This window comes from Aethalodelphis obliquidens, unplaced genomic scaffold (genome assembly GCF_003676395.1).
Source record: "Aethalodelphis obliquidens isolate GAN/ISIS:26980383/991018 unplaced genomic scaffold, ASM367639v1 scaffold61, whole genome shotgun sequence".
Taxonomy (NCBI): Eukaryota; Metazoa; Chordata; class Mammalia; order Artiodactyla; family Delphinidae; genus Aethalodelphis; species Aethalodelphis obliquidens.
The window spans coordinates 5800383-5822857 of NW_020838005.1; the positions used below are offsets into that span (position 1 = coordinate 5800383).

General features: G+C 41.2%; 1 long non-coding RNA gene across 2 annotated transcripts; it reads right to left on the bottom strand.

The window, feature by feature from the left end:
* Nucleotides 1-218: 218 nt before the first annotated feature.
* LOC113610116 (uncharacterized) lies at nt 219-22473 on the bottom strand. 2 transcript variants are annotated; one of them, XR_003428960.1, is made up of 5 exons: nt 22426-22473; nt 14487-14671; nt 7926-8030; nt 2388-2435; nt 219-388 (listed from the first exon to the last, which is right to left on the bottom strand). It is a non-coding gene; the product is annotated as an uncharacterized LOC113610116 (long non-coding RNA). The 2 variants fall into 2 exon arrangements; XR_003428959.1 differs by lacking the exon at nt 22426-22473 and adding an exon at nt 22295-22419.
* Between the last annotated feature and the right edge of the window lie 2 nt (nt 22474-22475).

Consider the following 22475-nt stretch of genomic DNA (forward strand, 5'->3'; position numbering starts at 1 on the left):
TTCCCCTCAGTCTGAGGTAGCCAGGAAAAGACAGAGGTACATTTTTCATAGCTCCATACTGGCCACTCTCATCCCTCCTCACGTTCTGTCTCGTCGTGCTGGTCGGGTCCGGGGTTCAGTGCTCCGAACAGGGGTGAAGTTAAGAAGTGACAGCTTGCCCTGGCCAAGAGTGACTCAGCACTCTGACTTCTGGTGTAGGATATTAATGCAGCTGGACATACGCTTGGTGGAAATATTTATTTTTAGAACTATCCATAACATCTTCCTGAATCCAGATCTTCACCTCGCTCTGGGTCTCCCACCAGTCACTGGACCCCAATGTCATTTCCAGGCGCTGTTCTGCAGAAAACGCTAGGCTGGCTTCCTCCTATTCAGCCTGCCAGCTGATCTGTACATAATCAGGTGTATATGAGAATGCATATTTATTCATTTGACATTTACTTATCACACCTCTTCCGAGGTGGTTATCACAATATCTTGGCCAGGCTCTATCTCATTACCCCTGAACAACAAAATATTATAGGAGCACTTTCTGCCTAGGAGGTCTGAGAAGGTTCCTGAGAGGCTGTGGAGTTTGGGTAGAATGTGGAAAGGTAATAGGAATTTACAGATAGATACAAGGGCAAGATTATCCTTGGTCAGGGATAAGCTCTTCCTTTCCCATGGCACTGATGCTGATCGGTTCCACATTGATATCTCCAGCCCTGATGTCTCATCGTATTTCAGATCTGTACTTCCTGCTGCCTATGGGACAGTAGTTCATAAGCCAGAAATCTGGGAATCATCCTAAATTCCTTTATATATCTAATCCCTTATATCCAAGTCACAAAGACCTGTTTATTCTACCTGTTAAAGATTTTCTCAAATCCATCCCCACTTCTCCACCTGTATTGCCACTAACTTCATCTGGAAACCATCATCATGTCTTGCCTGGAGTATATTAAATGCCACCTAACTGGCCTTGTAATTCTCATCATGTGTCCTTTCAACCTGACAAAGTGAGGGAAAAGGCCCATCTCTCTTTTTTTTTTTTAACATCTTTATTGGGGTATAATTGCTTCACAGTGGTGTGTTAGTTTCTGCTTTATAACAAAGTGAATCAGTTATCCATATACATATGTTCCCATATCTCTTCCCTCTTGAGCATGTGCTGTGCCACCCTCGGGAGCCTGCGCTTGCTTACTGACCGAGCTGCAGCTTTCAACACTCTCTGTTCACAACGTCCTCTCTGGCCATCCCGAATTACCTGCAGATCCCCAAATATGACTTGTGTTTTAATACGTTGCACTGTGGCATAGGTCCCCATTAAACGAAATGGTCTTGGCCTTGTGATCTGAAAATTCCCATCCGCTCTTCCACATTGTCCCAACTTCACAACCTCTCAGGAACCTTCCAGGGCAGAATGTGCTCCAATAACACTTTTCTGTTTGAGACTAATGAGATGGAGCTGGAGGGGGCACGCTTGCACCCTGTAAAGCAGACTCTGTCTCCTCTTCGCTGTCCTACGGAAGGCTGGCAGTGGAGGTGGTCTTTGGCTAAGTTAAATGAGCACCTGAAAATTTATTTACCAACCCTGGGGTCCCCATGTCCCTACTGTGATCCACCTTGGGGCAACATGGCCTTAAGGGTCATGCATGACCCAAAGATATGAATATTGTTGGGTTTTGCCAAAGGTAGGAGACAAAGTTACATAACACACTTACAGCTGCATTATTTTGTAAATCATTATTTTGAGCTGATTCCAAAATGAACTTTGACTTTATTTTTTGGTATTTTGTGTATTCCGGGAGGGAATAGTGCCCATTTCCTGGTGTCCAGTGTGGGATAAAGGAGCCCAGGGAGGGTCTTCCTGTCTCCAACTCAGCACAGCTACTATAACACTTCGACTTTGTATTTGTTCCCATATCAGTTTGCCTGTATTCCCTGAGAATACGGGAATTGCATTGGTTTTTCTAGCCTATGAACACTGCCTGGCACATGGTGGGTGCTCAATAAACCTTGTCTTATTATACAACTCTAATAAAATAATATAGTTTCTCTTACTCCATCACCCATAGCCTTCATTACGTTGCTCTTGATATTAATGTGTCCCTGAGGTGAAAATCATGACAATTTCTCTTGGGTTTTTAACACCTACACATTACTTAGGTATCATGTCATCATAACATCTCAGAAGAGACACAAGAAGAAAATAGTGCTCGCGTCTTTTGGGCCATTAGTTGATGTTGTAGTTACAAGTGAAAGCCACCAGATGGCTTAAGGAAATGAGTTTATTTCCAATTGAGATTTTAGCGGAGAAATCTAGGACCGAGAAGTAAAGCATGATTGGAGGGAGCTCAAAAGGCTCTCTGTAGTGAACCCCAAATAACCCACAAACCCTCACTTACCAGTGTCACCACCTGACTTCAGAAATGGGTTTGTAGAGGCTTTGCAACCTGCAGAATGAAAAACACCAAACTGTGTATCATCCTTCCAGCGTCTACATGCTTTAAGAATTACAGAATAGTTACTGAAATTTAATTCCACAAATATTTATTGAGTGCCTAAGTCCCAATTACACCTTCTGAGAGGCTCATTGAAGCATATGACACAGAAAGCACAGCTTACTCAAGATGGAAAATGTGCAGGAGACTAGAAGTAGAAATGGATGTCTTTTTCTCCTTGTGTACACTAGTGCTGCAGTTTCAAGGAGAAATGCTGGCAGAAAATAATTGTGACCTAGAAAATTTTTGCATATTATCTGTAGGCAGAATAGGTAAAAGACAAATGAAAACAAAGCAAAGCAAAACTTTAGATGACCACAGTATTTCTAACTCAAAGTGTATTTTATATGGTATTTGTATGAGAACCAGAGTTGAAATTGTTAGAGTAGATTGAAACATTTTAATGAAGTAAGTTAAATATAAACCTATATATAAAAAGATCTGGGAGGATGTATACCAATGGTAGAATAAACCAAAGGAGATAAAAATCTAACTTAAGAGATAACCCAGTATTTGAGATTAAAAGAAAAAAATTGAACTGGCTAAGATAGTTCACTTACCTTTTCTTTTTACCAATCTATAATTTATCTTTGCTGTAATCATTTTGTGTTAAATAAACTGTTTACTTTCTGATTAAAAAAGTGATACATGTACAGTCTAGAAAATTTAAAAATAGAAAAGTATAAAAGAAAAAATAAAAATTACCCACAGTCTGATTACAGAGAGAAAATCGCTGTTGGCATTTGGGTTACAGGCACACCTCGGAGATACTGCGGGTGGGGTTCAGACCACCCAACAAAGCAGATATCGCAATAAAATGAGTTGCACGAATTTTTGGGTTCCCAGTGCATATAAAAGTTACATTTACACAATATTGTAGTCTACTGAGTGTGCAATAGCATTATGTCTAAAAAAGCAGTGTACGTATCTTAATTAAAAATATAACTATACCCGAATAAAAAATAAAACACCCTGTACCCATTAAGTAGTCACTCCCCATTCTCCTCTACCCCCATCCCTGATCAACTGCAATCTGCTTTCTGTCTCTGTTTTCCCAAATCTCTGTTTTGCCTATTCTGGATATATTATATAAAAGAAATCATGCAATAAAAAAATATTGCAAAAAATTCTAAATATTATCTGAGACTTTAGTGAATTGATATCTTTTTGCTGGTGGAAGGTCTTGTCTGGACGTTGATGCTGCTGACTGATCAGGGTGGTGGCTGCCGAAGGCTGGGTGGCCGTGGCAATTTCATGAAATAATAGAGCAATGAATTGCCACATTGATTGACTCTTCCTTTCACAAACGATTTCTCTGTAGTGTGCACTGCTGTTTGATAGCATTTTACCCACAGTAGAACTTTCAAAACTGGAGTCAATCCTCTCCAACCCTGCCGCTGCCTTATCAACTAAGTTTATGTCATATGTTAAATCCTTCGTCATCATTTCAATAATCGATTAAGTTGCCGTCTTATATGGGCGCAGTTCACGGTGCCTCAAAACAATTACAATAAAGATCACTGATCACAGATCACCAGGACAAATATAATAATAATGAAAAAATTTTAAATATTGTGAGAATTACCAAAGTGCGACACAGAGATACGAAGTGGAGCAAATGCTGTTGGATGCACGATCACAAACCTTCGACCTGTGAAAAAAAGGCAATATCTGCAAAGTACAATAAAGGGGAAGACAGTAAAATGAGGTATGCCTGTATTTTCTTTCGTTCTTTTTTCCTATGACTCTAAATATGACATATATGTAACTGGATGTTGAGGGAAATCTCACTTGTTTCCCTGGAGCTGGCAAACAGGACCCAAAGCTTAGGACAGAGAGCCATCAAGACCCTATGGTAGAAAGAGATCTTCAAACAGTTGGGGTCCAACTGCTCATCCAGAGCTTATTAAGGATGACCAAACCTTTCCAGTGTATATAAGCAAAAGGCTGATAGAGGGTGAGGGAGATGCATCAGAGTCTAGAAACGTCTGCCCCATGGGGAGGACTCCACTATCCCTCCCTCCAAACCTAAAAGGAGTATCAGCACTTTCCCCTGGGGAAATGATGCTAACACCCTGTCCTTGTAGATGTGCCTTGTACTTTTCCTAGCAGGGAAAAGGAGAATGGAGAGATGGCAGAGGTGAGAGAGGAGTGGTCCCTCTGTTTGGCAAGGAGAGAATGGATGAGCTCTTATGGGACTAAAGGACAGCTTGGAAGGCAGCTTAGCTTGATTCAACTTGTCTCTACAACACCCAAGAGGGTTTCCTAGTGGCCAGGGAGTCCTAGCAGCCACACATCGAGGACTGTACCTCCAGGCCAGGAGCTGGAGAGCATTTCCTGGCCACGGAGCTCCCACGCAAAATTCCATGCCGTGAAGATGCTCACTTGAGCATTTAATCGGAGTGTCTGAGTGACACTGCTCCACAGTGGCTTCTATGCCAGTGGGCGTGAACCTGAGAAACCAGTAGAGAAACCTCAGGATAAACACAGTGCAGTCCACTTGAGGAAAGTGTGTCCCGTTTCCCCCTTCCTTCTTCCCAGTCTCCAATCCTAAAAGAACTTGATCCCAGAAAAAAAGGGAGAAGATAGAAGAATGAAAAGTGGATCCCTTGCTGCCTTCATGTCTTTTGGGAGGGAAGCCAGGTTTGTTCTGGGTTGAGAGTGAGTGAGTATTAAGGAGATGTGAGTGAGGTCGCTAAGTATGAACCAAGTGGACTGAGGTTTTAATAACTGGAAATGAGCAGAAAGCTCAGGGAACCCTGCAGACATCAGACAGGGCTGGGAAGGAAGATTTGGGCTAATACATTATGAGGTAGTATATGTCTTCTCCTTTACACTTCAATTTTCTTCAAGGAACTGTATTACTTTTACCATTAGGAAGCAAAGAAAGTTAACCATGCTTATATCCCCTAAGTTCAGACTATTCAATCAATGAGTTATAAAGCAGTTTTATTATTTTTTTCTAAGTAAAAAAATACACTATAAAAGGATTGCAGAAGAAAATTAAAATTGCTTATATTTTTGCCATCCAGAGATAACTACTGTTAACACCCGGTGTATATTCATCCAGACTTTAAAAAAGCACTCTCAAAAAGGATAGAAAATAAAAGGTAGAGCAGCAGAGGTTTTTGGATTATAGTCATGAGTGAGTAATAATTAAAAAGACAAACAAACCCAGGTTGTAAAAATGCACTTCAGAATCTATTAGGAGACAAGAAATGCTAATTTTGCTAAATTCTGGTGAGGGTCGGTATAAAGTTACCTTGGGTGGCACTACAGGTAGCTAACATTTTAAAATATGATAAACTAAATGGATTAAATAAAATTTGTCCCCAGCCTTTTAATTTTTTTTTTCAGCCTTTTAATTTTAAGCATTAAATTCTCTGGGTTTCTTGAATGACAGTGGAACCGGAAAGTCAGCAATTTAGTCATGGGTCAGACAGGAAAGAAAAAACAAATTCTTTTTTTTTTTTTTAATATTTATTGGAGTATAGTTGATTTACAAAGTTGTGACAAATTCTTTATTTACGTGCACAAACACAGAACAAAACAAATTTGCAATTATCACATGGTTACTGTAGGGCGTGTCTGAAAATGTTACGGCAAGCAAGGAACAGAGAAGTAGAAATTAACTGAATAGTACCCATGACTAATTAAAGATTTATAAAATGCTAAAAAAAGTTCTCTCTTACACACACACACACACACACACACACACACTTAAAAATAATAAAACTCTAAAATGACTGTATTTTGTTAAAATAACATGTTGAAGAAAAAATATGTACTGTACCCTGGGTCAAAAGTGTCTCCAAGAAAGATAGGTTTAACTGACTGAATTATCTTCATACAAGTAGTTAACTGAATTATCGTTGAAAACGAATAGTCAAATAAATAGGGTATTTTATAATTAAGCTTTAAAAGCCTATGTAAATCAGCTTTAAATTAGATAACACTACACCATTCACTATTTCTTCATTCAACATACACTTACTCTCTGTGTGGCTAGAAGTGTTGTTTTCTGGACTATGAACCAGACGGTCAAGTTTATCAAACGTGGACAACTTGGCAATATCCCCTTTAGATTCTGGATGAACTTGATGAACTACCCATCAATGGACAGGTCTGTCTAATGCCCTCTCAGCTTAAAAAGTTGGTGACTCAATGCATTTCGAGAAGTTGTAACTTCTCTCCCCTCCCCCTTCAACTTCACAGATGACAAAAACTAAGAGACATTATATAACTAGTCAAAGGCCACAGAACTAGTTAATCCAAAACTAGGATTATAATGCAGCACTCCTCTTTTGTACTCATTCACTTGGCTATTTATTCATTCAATCTTCAAATGTTTATTGTCTCTCCAATGGCAGTCCAGGCCTCGGGGCTCGTCATGTCCCATAACAAAGACAAATAATAATAATAGCTATTAGGCATTAGGCACTACATTAGGTACTTTCACTTGGATTATCTTGTTTAATGGTCATATAATCTTAGCAAGCACTTAGAGAAGAAAAGATAATGTTGATAAATTACAGTATCCTTAAAAAACCTTCTGGAGGGTCAGGGTTGGGGGAGGTAAGTACGCAGAGCACAGAGGATTTTTAGGGCAGTGAAAATACTGTGTGTGATATTATAGTCATAGTTATATGTCATTATACATTTGTCCAAATCCATAGATTGTACAACACCAAGAGTGAACCCTAAGGTGAACTACGGACTTTGTGTGATTATGAGGTGCTAATGTAAAAATCCTTGGTAAATAAATGTACCAATGTGGAGAGTGATGTTGATAATAGGGGAGTAGTCTATGCTTGTGTGGAAACAGAGGGTGTATGGGGAATCTCTGTACCTCTCAATTTTGTTGTAAACTTCAACTGCTCTTTAAAAAGTAAGTCTTACAAAAAACATCCCAAAGAGATATCCTGGCTATTCACAATAGCCAGGACACAGAAACAACCGAGGTTTCCCCCAGTGGATGAATGGATAAAGAAGATAGGGCATATACACACAATGGAATGTTATCCAGCCTTTAAAAAGAGAGAAATCCTTTCATTTACTACAACATGGATGAGCCTGGAGGACAATATGCTAAGTTAAATAAGTCAGTCATAGAAAGACAAATACTGCACGATTCCATTTATATGAGGTACCTAAAACAGTCAAACTCATAGAAGCAGAGAATAGAATGCTGGTTTCCAGGGGTTGAGAGGTGGGGGTAATGAGGTGTTCAATGTGTGTAAACTTTCGGTTATGCAACAGGAATAAGTTCTAGAAATCTGTACAACATAAAGCCTAGGGCTAACAAGATGGTATTGTGCACTTAAAAATTTATTGAGGGTGTGTCTCATGTTGTGTTCTTACCACACACAAACAAAACAAAACAAAACAAGACAAAACAAAGAGACATCAGAAATTTTTGGAGGTGATGGAAATGTCTGTTACCTTGATTGTGCTGCTGGTTTTACGGCTGTTTGCATGGGTCCAAACTCATCAAATTTATCCATTAAATACGTGCAGCTTTTGGATATCAACTATTCCATGGTAAAGCTGTTAAAACAAACAAGCAAACATACAAAAAAATTCTACCTGCATCCTTTGGGTGACTCTGATGTGTGTGTGTGTGTATGCATGCATGTGTGTGTGTGTGTATGAAGCGGTATAGTTTATCTACTAACTGGGAATACTTAGATAACAAAATAAGAGATAAGTCCTATTTGCAATCAGGACCCATCAGACATCGAGAAGTGGTAAGGAGGGACTTCTGGAGGGAATTACGCAGTTGGTTCAAGAGATGCTATGCTTGATTCATGCATTCATTCAGCCAACATTGGCTGAATGCTGACTGTGACCTTGACAGGTACTAGGATACAACAAAAAGCAAAAAATGGACACAATCGCTGCCTTCCTAGAGCTCGCAGCCCTAGTAGAGGAGGACAATTTTCCAACAGTCACCCAAATAACCGTGTATAATAATCATAGCTAATATTTCCTCAGGTCTTCTTATGTGTCAGACATGATTTCAGCCACTTTTCCTGTATTAACTTATTTAATCATCACAAAGAAAAAACAAAAACAAAATTTAAAAAACCTGTGAGTTAGGTACTACTATTATTATCCCCAATTACATTTAAATTATATGGAGGAAAGATTTGTGGTGATATGAGATCATTCCTTGGGGAAACTAACCTGGCCTGTGGGTCGACCCCAGGAAGACTGAGAAAAGATTGTCAAAGGCTGCCCTACCTTGTGTCCAAGGTGGGCAGGGTACTCATGAAGAGGTAGGAAAGTGCTGGAAGTGTATTGGTTTGGGACATTGGTGAATTGTTGGCTGAAGGCGAGAGTGAAAATGAACATTTATTAAGTACTTACTACTTCTTATATGCCGAAGTCTGTGTAGTACTGAACCCTGTCCCTGAATTGTTCTCTGACCCAACTTGAGGGTTCTGATCCTTAAAGGCCGGGGGTGGGGTGGGGGGGGGATGGCGATGGTTCAGAGATGAAGTGCATCGGGTTACCCGTAGGGTAATCTAATTAAAACGAGGTGACCCCTGAGCCCTGGGGAGTGGCAGCTGCATAGGGTTGGCAGTGTCAGATGCCCTGATGGTGGCAGCAGGAGAGTGGCATCTGTGGTGGCAGAAGGGGGCACACCAGTGGCTGCTGAGGTGAACTCACAAATCACCTGGGACCCTGCCAGGGAAAAAGCTCAAAGTTACTGCTTAGTGGATGCTCTCAAAGGCCATCACGGTTTGGGGAAGTGTGAGTTACACACCTGAAGGTTCCCTGCTTATTCTCTTACAGCATCTTTGACGCTTTCTGGTTTCCAAGCATTCAGATTGTTACTGCCTGTGCTGTCTGCTCAGCACTGATGCCACTCGAAAGTTTACGATTCCCCCATGGGAATCATTTCCATCTTCAAACATTGAGCTGTTGCTTCACGTGCTTCACCCCCTCTGCAGCTTTTGATCCTTTTCAAGATGTGCTTGGTGTAGGAAGATGAACTACTGAAAATTAGGGCTTAATTTAATTTGACATACAACAAACACACGCGGATTAACGTTTTTAAAGATCCAGTTATAATTCCTAAGAATGATGGATTATTACAAAGAGAAGTTTTGAATTATCTCGATTCCAGAATCCAGATTTTGAGGGTCCAACGAATTCAGATGCCATTGGATACACCATATTTCCTGCTCTCTGCATGATTTCTGGTATGTTCCAAACCTCTTTAGATTCAGCACTGATAGCTGTAGACAAATTAACACTGAGCTTAGTTTTAGTTTGGGATTCAGTGTGCTACCTGAAGTGGGTGAAAGCAGTTGAAAATGTTAGATTTCAAACACAAGAGGCATGTTTATGGAGGGCTAGGACAATGGGTGTACGTATTGGCCAGATCAGTGGTGCTCCAAGTTTGGTGCCTGGACCAACAGTGTCAGCATTCCCTGAGAATTTATTAAAAATGCTAAGTCTCAGGCCTCTCCCAAATTACTGAGCCCGACATTCGGGGTGGGGACAGCAGGCTGTGTTTTAACAAGCCCTCCAGGTGATTCTGGTATATGTTGAAGTTTGAGAACCGCTAAGCTATTCAAAACCGTAGCAGCTTAAATAAAATCAAAGTTCATTTCTCGCTCATGTACTAGCCTATGAATAAGCCATCTAGGGGTGAAATGGCAGCTTCATGATACCGGGGGCCTAGGGTCACTCCACCTGGTCACTCTATTACTCTCACAATGCGGCATCCATCACTTGGTTTTCAGTGGTTACTCCAGGCTGCCTCTCACACCTGCGTTCCAGCTAGCAGGAGAAGGGTCAGAAGGAGAGCGTGGCCTGGGGATTATCACTTACTGTGGCTGTGACTTTTGTGGCTTGAGGTGCGACAGCAAAACTAGCAGGACTTTCTTTTTCCTTCTTCACAATTTTACGGGCAGAAGATTCGTTCTTCCCGAAGATCTTTGCAACCTCAGCATACGAGTTTTTTCCTTTCTTTGTTAAGTTGAGAACTTTCACCTTTTCACTTAAAGGAAGTACTTTATGGTTTCTCTTTGGCATATGTGAATTGCCAACATCACTAGTCTTGCCCTTTGGGGCCATTATTAAGTAAAATAAGGGTTACTTGAACTCAAGCACTGAGATACCTTGACAGTTGATCTAATAACGGAGTCGGCTACTAAGTAACTAACGGATGGGATACGCTGGACAAAGTGATGATACACATCCCTGGGGGATGGAGAGGGATGGCAAGAGAGTTCATCGTGCTACTCAGTACAGCACAAAATTTAAAATGTATGAATTGTTTATTTCTGGAATTTTCCATTTAATATTTTCAGAGCGCAATTGACTTCAGGAAATTGAAACCTTGGAAAGTGAAACTGCGAATAAGGGGGGGATGACCATACTGTTATTAATGTTATTACTATTTTTCCTCTTAAAACTCAGTAAAATAATCTCTGCAGTAAATTAGCATACTTAAGACAGCTCTGAATCTTCTATAGATAGACCATAAATAAGGCCATGTGGTTTTAACTCTGCCAGTGTAAAGGGGCGTATTAAGCTCTCTATTATTCATTTATAAGGGTGTCTCTGCCTACTTAAGTGGATTTTTATAAAAAGACCAAAAAAGCCTTATTTCAGTTTGAGTCCACCGGGACGTCCCTGCAGTTATTCATGGTTTGATAAAGAATGGAGACAGAGCTGATATGCCTCTTGGAGGGGACAAAGCCTCACCCTTTGCATCATTTGTCCTTGAGTTTATTTTCCACACCTGTGACAGCTCTTTTTTCAGTCCTGGAGCATGGCCCCCCATATCCACGACCTGCAACCCTAGAGGTTGAGGATCTGTTGTCCTTCTCGAAAAGCCCCTCAGCCCTTTGTGTCCAGGGCTCTGCTGTGGAGTAGAGTGAGCACCCCTGGTCTGCCGTTTGGTGCCAGGGCTGGGATGTCTCCCTACTGCACGGAGGCCCTTGGAGTCCCTGAAAGGCTGGACTCTTCCGTATGCACCACCCGGTTGGTGTCTTGCATATGGTGTGAGTTCGATGGTATTTACTAAACAAGGGAGGGTTTCAGCAGAATCTGCATGTAGGGGCATTGCAGAAAGCACATTTAAAGCAATACATCAAAAAAAAAAAATCATTTAACATATGTAACTGAGAAGCAGGTATGTTCTCAATAACTTGGCTAAATGTCATACCCCTACCTTATATAACAAGTCATTTCCCAATTCCTACTACCTGAAAATGTCTTCATATATTATCTGAATTTTCAGAGAGTATGTTTTTCTTCCTTAGTGTTTTTTTTTTTTAGTAACCCTGACACATAGTTTTATGAAAGAAAATTAATTAGCAAAATAACTTGGCACTGAAGTTTCTAAGTTTATTAAAGTTTTCAGTATGTAATTAGGCTCATTTTATCAGTGATGTATACAATTTACTATTAGGATGGAGTTTAGAAATTGAGGGGTGGCACAATCTGATAAATTCTCTGGAGGGACACCTTGGCTTGCCCTCCTCTTTGTTGAGCACTAGTCTCTAAATCCTCAGATTCTTCCCCAGTCCGTGAGGATGTTTCTAAGACCCCCATCCCCACGTGCATCCGAGGGTGGGGGGAGGGAAGAGGATGCGTGGCCTGCTCTCTCATGCCTTAAATCATGTCTTTCACTCTTTATAGTCTACCTGGGGAGAGGCAGCTTGGAACAATGTGTGGTTAGGAAAGCTGAGAGGGGAGGACAAGATGGAGCCCACGGGAAAAAGAGCAAAACTACTTATTAGGGGCTGATCTTTATGCAGCGGGGGTGGTAACGGCTGGGGGGAGGATGGGAACGTCTACTGATGGAGTGACTGCTCTGTGTCAGGAGCTATCACACACATTACCTCAGTGGTGCTTGGATTTCAAGGGTCAGCAGGATTGGACCAAATATTTTGCTTTTCCACGTTCGATTCTGCCAGATGAGGGCCTTAGAGGAACAACTACCATCTCATCACCACCATATGAATATGAGAAGGAAGGACATTTCGACACCAGAAAAGTCAGAATATGTTATTGTGGAATAAAAGATAGCTTTTCAAATTGAATATATGTTGCTTATGAAAAACTTAAAGACACTATCGTTTTTCTTGTATTTTGCCATTTAGTATTAGATTGGTACCGTACAAGGTTTCATTTGTGTACGTGATATCCCAGGAAGCAGGTAGCATCCCTACTCCTAGGCAGGGCAGCTACCCCTCTGCATGCTTTGATAAACCCCATGTAATGAGGCCAAAATTTAAACAATGACTCAGATGTACAGAAAATGTTAACTGCCCTGTTTTCTGTAACTGATCTCATCTTGCTCTTATCGTTTCTAATGATGGAGGAAAACACTTGATCTTGACAAATCAAAGTGTCTTCTTGGCGTCTATCAGTTTTAAATAGCCTATTCGGGTAACTGGTCAGTCTTTCGGGATTCTCTCTAGGGCCTTCCCTACTCCTTTCAAGGTGCTATCTGTAACTGGAAGAGCTGCTCCTGGTCTTGTGGTCTCCCACTGAGGTGTCTCTCAGCCTTGGCACCTGTCCTGAGCATGTGCGTTGGTGTAGCTTGGACTCCGGGCCACCTGGCTCCGGCTCAGCTGAGACACAGCTCTTCCTGCCCATCCTTCGGGCATTAGGCTGGCTCCTGCGCCCAATAACTGAGGACCTTGCTGTTGTACCTGGTCACACGTTGCAGCACTTGGGTCTCCTTACTCTAACTCCAGGCTTTATCAGGGTCATGGGTTCTCTCTGTCCTTCCACACCCCCGCCCCTTATGGGAGACCTGGCAATGCCCTCCTTCTTTCCCCACACCCAACACAATTGTGCAGGATCCTGCGAGGCTGCCCTCTGGTCTGCCAGCCTTGGCCCTGCCCTCAGTCACTGCTCCTCTGCACACACACAGCATTGCATGCCTTGCTGAATGCAAGAGCCCTCGAGAATTTATAGGCTCCTTAGACCATGGCTTTCAAACTTCTTTTGACCAGGAGCTACACTAAGAAATATATTTTAAGTTTAGACACGGTGTATGTACAAAACACACGTGTATGTAAGAGAAATAAAAAATTCCCCCAATTATGTAGATCCTTCCTACTTGTGGATGCACTCTGATATTTCTAATCTAGTCTAAGTCATTAAAAACCACATTGTTTGGGCTCCCCTAGTGGCGCAGTGGTTGAGAGTCCGCCTGCCAATGCAGGGGACACGGGTTCGTGCCCCGGTCCGGGAAGATCCCACATGCCGCGGAGCGGCTGGGCCGGTGAGCCATGGCCGCTGAGCCTGCGCGTCCGGAGCCTGTGCTCCGCAACGGGAGAGGCCTCAACAGTGAGAGGCCCGTGTACCGCAGGGAAAAAAAAAACCAACAAACACATTGTTCCAGTCTACTACAGTGATATATATATATATATATTTTTTTTTTCCAGGGCTCCCTGCATTGGGAGTGTGGAGTCCCAGCCACTGGACCACCAGGGAAGTCCCAAGACTGTTTTCGTCATGCCCCGATGGCTCACTGTCCTAGGATATGCCCCAGGAAGTGAAGCACTGGCTCCCAAATCTTCAGATTCTTCCCCAGTCCATTTGGAGGTTTCTAAGAGTCCATCCCCAAATTCATCCCAGGGTGGGAGAATAAGATAAAGACGTTTGATCTTTTTTCTCATCTCTTAAGTCATGGCCTTTACCCTTTCTAGTCTAGGGTTTATTTTAAGGCCAGTCCTCTAGCTTTGGTTCTTATTATGTAAAATTAGTTGTGGGAGTTCCAAGAAAATCCTTTCAATTCTGATAAGCCCTGTTTTCAAGAATATTGTCTCCTTATCTCACCATGAATTTTAAAAACACTTTAAAAGAAACAGCAAGTATTTTTTTGTCTAGTGGTTTCTGTGGGTCAGGAATTTGGAGGCAGATTAGCTGGGTGGCTCTGGCTCAGAGCCTCTTATAAGGTTGTAGACAAGATAACACCTGAAAGCTTTATTGGGTCTGGAGAATCTGCTTCTAAGATTGCTTACTCACCTGGCCGTTGGCAGGAGACCTCCTTTCCTCACCATGTGGGCTTCTCCATTGGGTTGATTGAGAATCTTCATGATGTGACAGCTTGCTTCCCCCGGAGGGAGTGATCCAAAAGTGAGCAAGAAGGAAGTTGCCTTGCCTTCTATGGCTTAGTCTCAGAGGTCACACACCATCACTTCTGTCTTATTCTATAGAAACAAACATTAAGCCAATGAAAATGTCAGGGGAGGGAAACTGGACCTTTAAAAGAATTTGTGGGAGGGCGGAGTCAAGATGGCGGTGTGGGAAGACACCAGGTAGCATCTCCCGGCAACTAGGGCGCCTGCTGGCTGCTGATGGGGGACCCTGACGCCCAAAGAGATGGGAGGAACCCCCAAGTGAACTGGTAGGATATGGGGGGACAGAGGGGAGAGGAGAAGTGGAGGCCAGACAGGATCGGCACCCCTGAGGCCAGGGAGATCAGGAGAGGCAGGCAGGAGGGGCCGTCTGGAAGGAGCAGGAGAGGAGCGGAGGGCGAGTGCCCCGCCCACTGGAGCCCAGGAAGCCTACTGGGCTCCCAGGTGAGGTCCCCTGCCCTCTGAGAACAGGAGTGGGGGGCACGCCTGGGGCTCTTCTGTCCCTTGAGCCTAAGCCCCACAGCCCCCCAGCTCCCAGGGCCTTTTCCAGCCCTGTGGGTCCTGAGCATTGGCCCCGCCCACTGCCCAAACCTCGCCCATGCTTAGGCCCCGCCCTCCAGCCGAGGCCTTTTCCCTGTTTTTTTTTTTTTTTTTTTCTTTCTCTTTCCCCTCCTCCTCTTTTTTACTGTGGTGGTACTCTTGTACCTTCCGGTTGTTGATTCATCTCTATTTTAATTTTTATGTTCTTTCTAACATATCTGTTAGTTTCCTAGTCTAATTTTATTTTTTACTTCATTATTGTTCTCTCTTTTTTTTCTGCCACCCCATGCGGCTTGTAGGATCTTGGTTCACAAGCTGGGGGTCGGGCCGAAGCTCCCGCGGTGGGAGCTCTGTGTCGGAACCACTGGACTAACAGAGAACCTCAGACCCCAGGGAATATTCATCGGAGTGAGGTCTCACGGAGATCCTCATCTCAGCACCAAGACCCAGATCTAGCCAACAGCCTACAAACTCCAGTGTTGGAAGCTTCAGGCCAAACAACCAGTAAGACAGGAACACAATCCCACTCATTAAAAAAAAAAAAAAAAAAAAAAAAAAAGAGACGGCAAAAAAATATGTCACAGATGAAGGAGAAAGGTAAAAAGCTACAAGACCAAATAAATGAAGAGGAAATGGGCAATCTACATGAAAAAGAATTCGGAGTAATGATAGTAAAGATGATCTGGAATCTCGGAAACAGAATGGAAGCACTGATTGAGAAAATACAAGAAATGTTTAACAAAGATCTAGAACTAAAGAACAAACAAACAGAGATGAACAACACAATAACTGAAATGAAAAATACTCTAGAAGGAATCAATAACAGAATAACTGAAGCAGAAGAACGAATAAGTGAGCTGGAAGACAAAATGGTGGAAATAACTGCCAAGGAGCAGGATAAAGAGAAAAGAATGAAAAGAATTGAAGACAATCTCAGAGACCTCTGGGGCAACACTAAATGCACCAAACATTCAAATTATTGGGGTTCCAGAAGAAGAAGAGAAAAAGAAAGGGTCTGAGAAAATATTTGAAGAGATTACAGTTGAAAACTTCCCTAACATGGGAAAGGAAATAGTCACCCAAGTCCAGGAAGCACAGAGAGTCCCATACAGGATACACCCTAGGGAAAACCACACCAAGACACATGTTAATCAAACTAACAAAAATTAAATTCAAAGAAAAAATATTAAAAGCAGCAAGGGAAAAACAAAAAATAACATATAAAGGAATCCCCATAAGGTTATCAGCTGATTTTTCAGCAGAAACTCTGCAGGCCAGAAGGGAGTGGCAGGATATACTTAAAGTGATGAAAGGGAAAAACCTACAACCAAGATTACTCTACCCAGTAAGGATCTCATTCAGATTCGACAAAGAAATCAAAAGCTTTTCAGACAAGCAAAAGCTAAGAGAATTCAGCACCACCAAACCAGCTTTACAACAAATGCTAAAGAAACTTCTCTAGGCGGGAAACACAAGGGAAGAAAAAGACCTACAATAACAAATCCAAAACAATTAAGAAAATGGGAATAGGAACATACATATCAATAATTACCTTAAATGTAAATGGACTAAATGCTCCCACCAAAAGACACAGATTGGCTGAACGGATACAAAAACAAGACCCATATATTTGCTGTCTACAAGAGACCCACTTCAGACCTAGGGACACATAAAGACTGAAGGTGAAGAGATGGAAAAAGATGTTCCATGCAAGTGGTAATCAAAAGAAAGCTAGAGTACCAATACTCCTATCTGATAAAATAGACTTTAAAATAAAGGCTATTATAAGAGACAAAAAAGGACACTACATAATGATCAAAGGATCAATCCAAGAAGAATATATAACAATTATGTTTATGCACCCAATACATAAGGCAAATGCTAACAACCATGAAAGGAGAAATCGACAGTAACACGATAATAGTAGGGGACTTTAAGACGCCACTTACACCAATGGACAGATCATCCAAACAGAAAATAAATAAGGAAACACAGCTTTAAATGACACAATAGACCAGACAGATTTAATTGATATTTACAGAACATTCCACCCAAAAGTGCAGAATACACTTTCTTCTCAAGTGCACAGGGAACATTCTCCAGGATAGATCACATCTTGGGTCACATCTTGGATCACATCTTCAACACCCACTTATGATCAACCTCGGAAAATTTAAGAAAATTGATATCACATCAAGCATCTTTTCTGACCACAATGCTATGAGACTGGAAATCAGTTACAGGAAAAAAAATGTAAAAAACACAAATACATGGAGGCTAAACAGTGCACTATTAAATAACCAAGAGATCACTGAAGAAGTCAAAGAAGAAGTAAAAAAATACATAGAAACAAATGACAATGAAAACAGGACGACCCAAAACCTATGGGATGCAGCAAAAGCAGTTCTGAGAGGGAAGTTTATAGCAATTCAATCTCACCTCAAGAAACAAGAAAAATCTAAAATAAGCAATCTAACCCTACACTTTAAAAAACTAGAGAAAGAAGAACAAAGAAAACCCAAAGTCAGTAGAAGGAAAGAAATCATAAAAATCAGAGCAGAAATAAATGAAATAGAAACAAAGAAAACAATAGCAAGGCTCAGTAAAGCTAAAAGCTGGTTCTTTGAGAAGATAAACAAAATTGATAAACCCTTAGCCAGACTCATCAAGAAAAAAGGGACAGGATGCAAATCAATAAAATTAGAAATGAAAAATCACAACTGACACTGCAGAAATACAAAGGATTATAAGAGACTACTACAAACAACTATATGCCAATAAAACGGACAACCACGAAGAAATGGACAAATTCTTGGAAAGGTATAATTTTCCAAGACTGAACCAGGGAGAATTAGAAAATATAAACAGACCTACTATCACAAGTAATGAAATTGAAACCATAATTAAAAATCTTCCAACAAACAAAAGTCCAGGATCAGATGGCTTCACAGGTGAATTCTATCAATCATTTACAGAAGAGCTAACACCGATCCTTCTCAAACTCTTCCAAAATATTGCAGAGGGAGAAACACTCCCAAATTCATTCTACAAAGCCACCATCACCCAGATACCAAAACCAGAAAAAGATATCACAAAAAAAGAAAATTATAGACCAATATCACTGATGAACATAGATGCAAAAATCCTGAACAAAATACTAGCAAACAGAATCCAACAACACATTAAAGGGATCATACACCATGATCAAGTGGGATTTATCCCAGGTACACAAGGATTCTTCAATATATGCAAGTCAATGTGATACACCATATTAACAAATTAAGGAATAAAAACCATATGATCATCTCAATAGATGCAGAAAAAGCTTTTAACAAAATTCCACATCCACTTATGATAAAAAATCTCCAGAAAATGGGCATAGAGAGAAACTACCTCAACATAATAAAGGCCATATATGACAAACCCACAGCAAGCATCATACTCAATCCCACTATTGGGCATATACCCTGAGAAAACCATAATTCAAAAAGACACATATACCACAATGTTCATTGCAGCACTATTTACAATAGCTAGGACATGGAAGCAACCTAAGTGTCCATCGACAGATGAATGGATAAAGAAGATGTGGCACAGATATACAATGGACTATTACTCAGCCATAAAAAGAAACAAAATTGAACTATTTGTAGTGAGGTGGATGGATCTAGAGTCTGTCATACAGAGTGAAGTAAGTCAGAAAGTGAAAAACAAATACTGTATGCTAACACATATATATGGAATCTAAAAAACAAAAAAAAGGTTATGATGAACCTAGTGGCAGGACTGGAATAAAGATGCAGACGTAGAGAATGGACTTGAGGACACGGGGAGGGGTAAGGGTAAGCTGGGGCGACATGAGAAAGGGGCATGGACATATATATACTACCAAATGTAAAATACATAGCTAGTGGGAAGCAGCTGCATAGCACAGGGAGATCAGCTCGGTGCTTTGTGAAAACCTAGAGGTGGGATAGGGAGGGTGGGAGGGAGGCTCAAGAGGGAGGGGATATGGGGACATATGTATGCATAGGGCTGATTCACTTTGGTGTACAGCAGAAACTAACACAGTATTGTGAAGCAATTATACTCCAATAAAGATCTATAAAAGAAAAAAACAATTTGTGGACGTATTTTAAACCTCCATAATAATTAGTATATCTTTTCAGATAACAACACAAGGTAGTACAGACTATGTGCTACCTGAGTGATGCAAGTGGTGAGTGCTATGGGGCAACCTAGGCTCAATGAATAACCGTGTTTTCTTGTGCAATCAGGGAAGGTTGCACAGACAAGATGAGTCTTGAATTGAATGAAGAATAAGGTCGGAAAACCAGAGAGAATCAGGCAGGCATTCCAGTTGGTACAGACAGAGTGAATCAAGTGGGAGGGAGGTTCTCACCTTAGATGTCAAAGTCCCCAGACTACTTACTCCATGTTACCTCCTCTATTTTCCCATCCACCATATCCACACTCCCGACCTCCACCATCTAGGCAGTCTTGGAAGTTTCCCTTTTGCAACATTTGATTAGACTGTGGACCAGTGACTACTCTTCCCCACCCCCCGCATTCTTTTTCCAAATTGATTTTAATATCCTGCTTCATCATTGTACACCAGGTGTGTGGGGGAGAGAGTGCGAGGAGGGAAGAGACACCTCATTTTTTTAGTTTATCGGTCACTGGATCATGTGCTTGGAACTTTAAAATAGGGTGTGTCCTATATGTTAGAAGAAGGGGATATATTCATATATATATATATATGCACACACATATATACACATATACATATACATATATACACACATACGGATATCTCGATGGCCAGAGGAATGGACTGTAAGAGTTGTCCACCAAAGTACATTCTTACCTTCTTCCTTTGTTACTAGAACTGCCTAGTGTTAGCTGGATCTGTGGTTGCCCAGCTAGAGAACTCTACCTCCCACCTTCCCAACAGTTAGATGTGGCTGTGTGTCTAACCAGGTCAATGGAATGAGGAGAAATGACATGTGCTACCTCTGGGACACACTCCTAGGAGTACTGAGATGTGCACCCCTTTCCTTTCTGCCTTTTTGCTGGGCTAAGATACAGATGCGCTGCCAGGTTCTGGGATGGTGGTTACGTATGTGGATAGCGGTGCTGCCCTCCTAGTCCTGGACCAGTACATGAGAGAAAAAAACAAAACAAAAACTATCTTGTTTCAAATATAATACCTTTGGGTTACAGCAACCTAAGCTGTATTCCAACGAAAAGCTAGGCCTAGTTTTGGAAAAGAGTATTAAATATTCCTTTCTCCAAGGGGCAAGGCAGAGCCATTCCTGAACACACGGAAAAGAAACTTTTGCTATTCTAAGTCAACGTTTTGACCCAACTTAACCAAATACATAATCACTGTACACTTAATTTGAGCCAATATAGTGTGAGATATTACGGAAGAAAAGACACGGTCCTGCTCAGTGCTCTATTTCTGGATCGTTACATAATAGAAGAAATAAACTTCTATTTTGTTTAAACCGATGTATTTTGGGTATTTGTTATACCAAAGAGGATGCTTAGACTGCATCCTAAAGAACATACATTGTTAGAATTTGTTGGAAAACCAGAGCATAATCACAAAAATAACACTTCAAAGCAGTGCATGCCCAATGGGGAATATGGACAAAAAAAGACTCTCTCAGTGTGGAGAAGCTCAGAAGGGTTTAGGAGATTCTGAAGAAATTGAAAACTTAGTGATGAAAATGGCATCATTGAAGGCAGGAATATTAATTCTCTCCTAAACCAACCGACCAGCCAACCAAGCAACCAACCTCAGTGTAACTTTTCTCTCAACTATTCTGGTAAATGAGATAAGAAACCCCTGTTTTATGAAAAAAGGTATTTTTTTCTTTTAAAAATTAAAAAAAAAATTATAATAATAAAAGTATCACAGCCAGGGGAATACTTGAGAACACTGTAACAATATGTACCATTTCAAACCAGAAGTTTAAAGAAAGTGAAAACCAGTCAACCATTACCATGAACAACAAAACTGCAAACAGTTTTTCAATTTTTTTCTAGTCTTTCTTCAGTGGGTGTGCAAGGGGAGGTGTATGCATTATTATACGTGTACTACATACTACACGTATACATACTGTAGCTTTGTGGAGGTTTCTTAACATTACGTAAGTACTTCTCCTTGACATGAAAAATTCTTCGGTTTTGTGTGTGTGTGTGTGTATGTGTGTGTCACATGGGATCTTAGTTCCTGGACCAGGGATGCAACTGGCGCCTACTGCAGTGGAAGCGCGGGGTCTTAACCACTGGACTGTTGGGGAAGTCCCCAAATTCTTCAGTTCTTAATTTCATACAATCAACCACAAAACATAGAAAAAGAAAACAGACTATTTCCTTTGACAGAAGAATGATCTTACGACCTAGAAGGGACACCTTGTAAAGCTTTCAGGAAAGGCCTGTAGAACCTACTTCGTATAATCTCCTGGCAAAACCAAATAAATCGGAAGTAAAAACTGAGGCACACTACACAGACAGAGCCCGTATTACAAAACAAACACTTTGACCGAGTTTTAATGTTACCTGTCTGGCCATATTCTACAATACAGTAGGTCTAATCCTCCTGTCCTCAGGTTACAGTCCAGACCACATGAACACAAAGAGGTAACTAAACAAGATAGAGAGGTAACTAAATCCACTGGGGAGGTTGGCTCAAAGCCTTCTCATTTCTCTGGGTGCTAATCTGAAGTTCCTTCCTTCATGAGACTATCCGCCCACTTTGGCAGAACATTCGTGTAAAACCAAAATTTCACATATGCAACTCCCAAGTCACCCATCTGCCTCCACCCACCTTATTTTTGGGGTTGAAAATCTGTCACAGGAGCAAATGTTACGTCCCATGATTTGAGAGCCAAGAATGATCCAAGAGAACGCTTAAGTTCACCCGAACTGCATTAATGGGGTATCAGTGCCTTGTTCCTATTTTTCCCCCTTGTGTTTATCAGTATATTACTTCTATGTGTGTGCATATAAATATGTGTATATAAAACATTATATTGAATTATCTTTCCTATTCTTTTTGAAAATTGTGCTTAGTTTTCACTTTGGATAATCATCTTTTTGATAATTTATCATCATAATGGCTCCAGTGGAAACAGATATAGTTACTAGTTTGTAAGGTAGGTAGTCGTACAGCTTACTGGGCACACCGAGCAATTGTTAAGGAGGTTGTGAAATGCGAACGAACTTCAAAGTCAAAAGCCGGGCATTATTTTTTTGGCCCCTGCCGCTTCACGTACTTTGTACCGCCATTACTACACTTGTCTTCCGCCCGGGAACTTTGCACCTA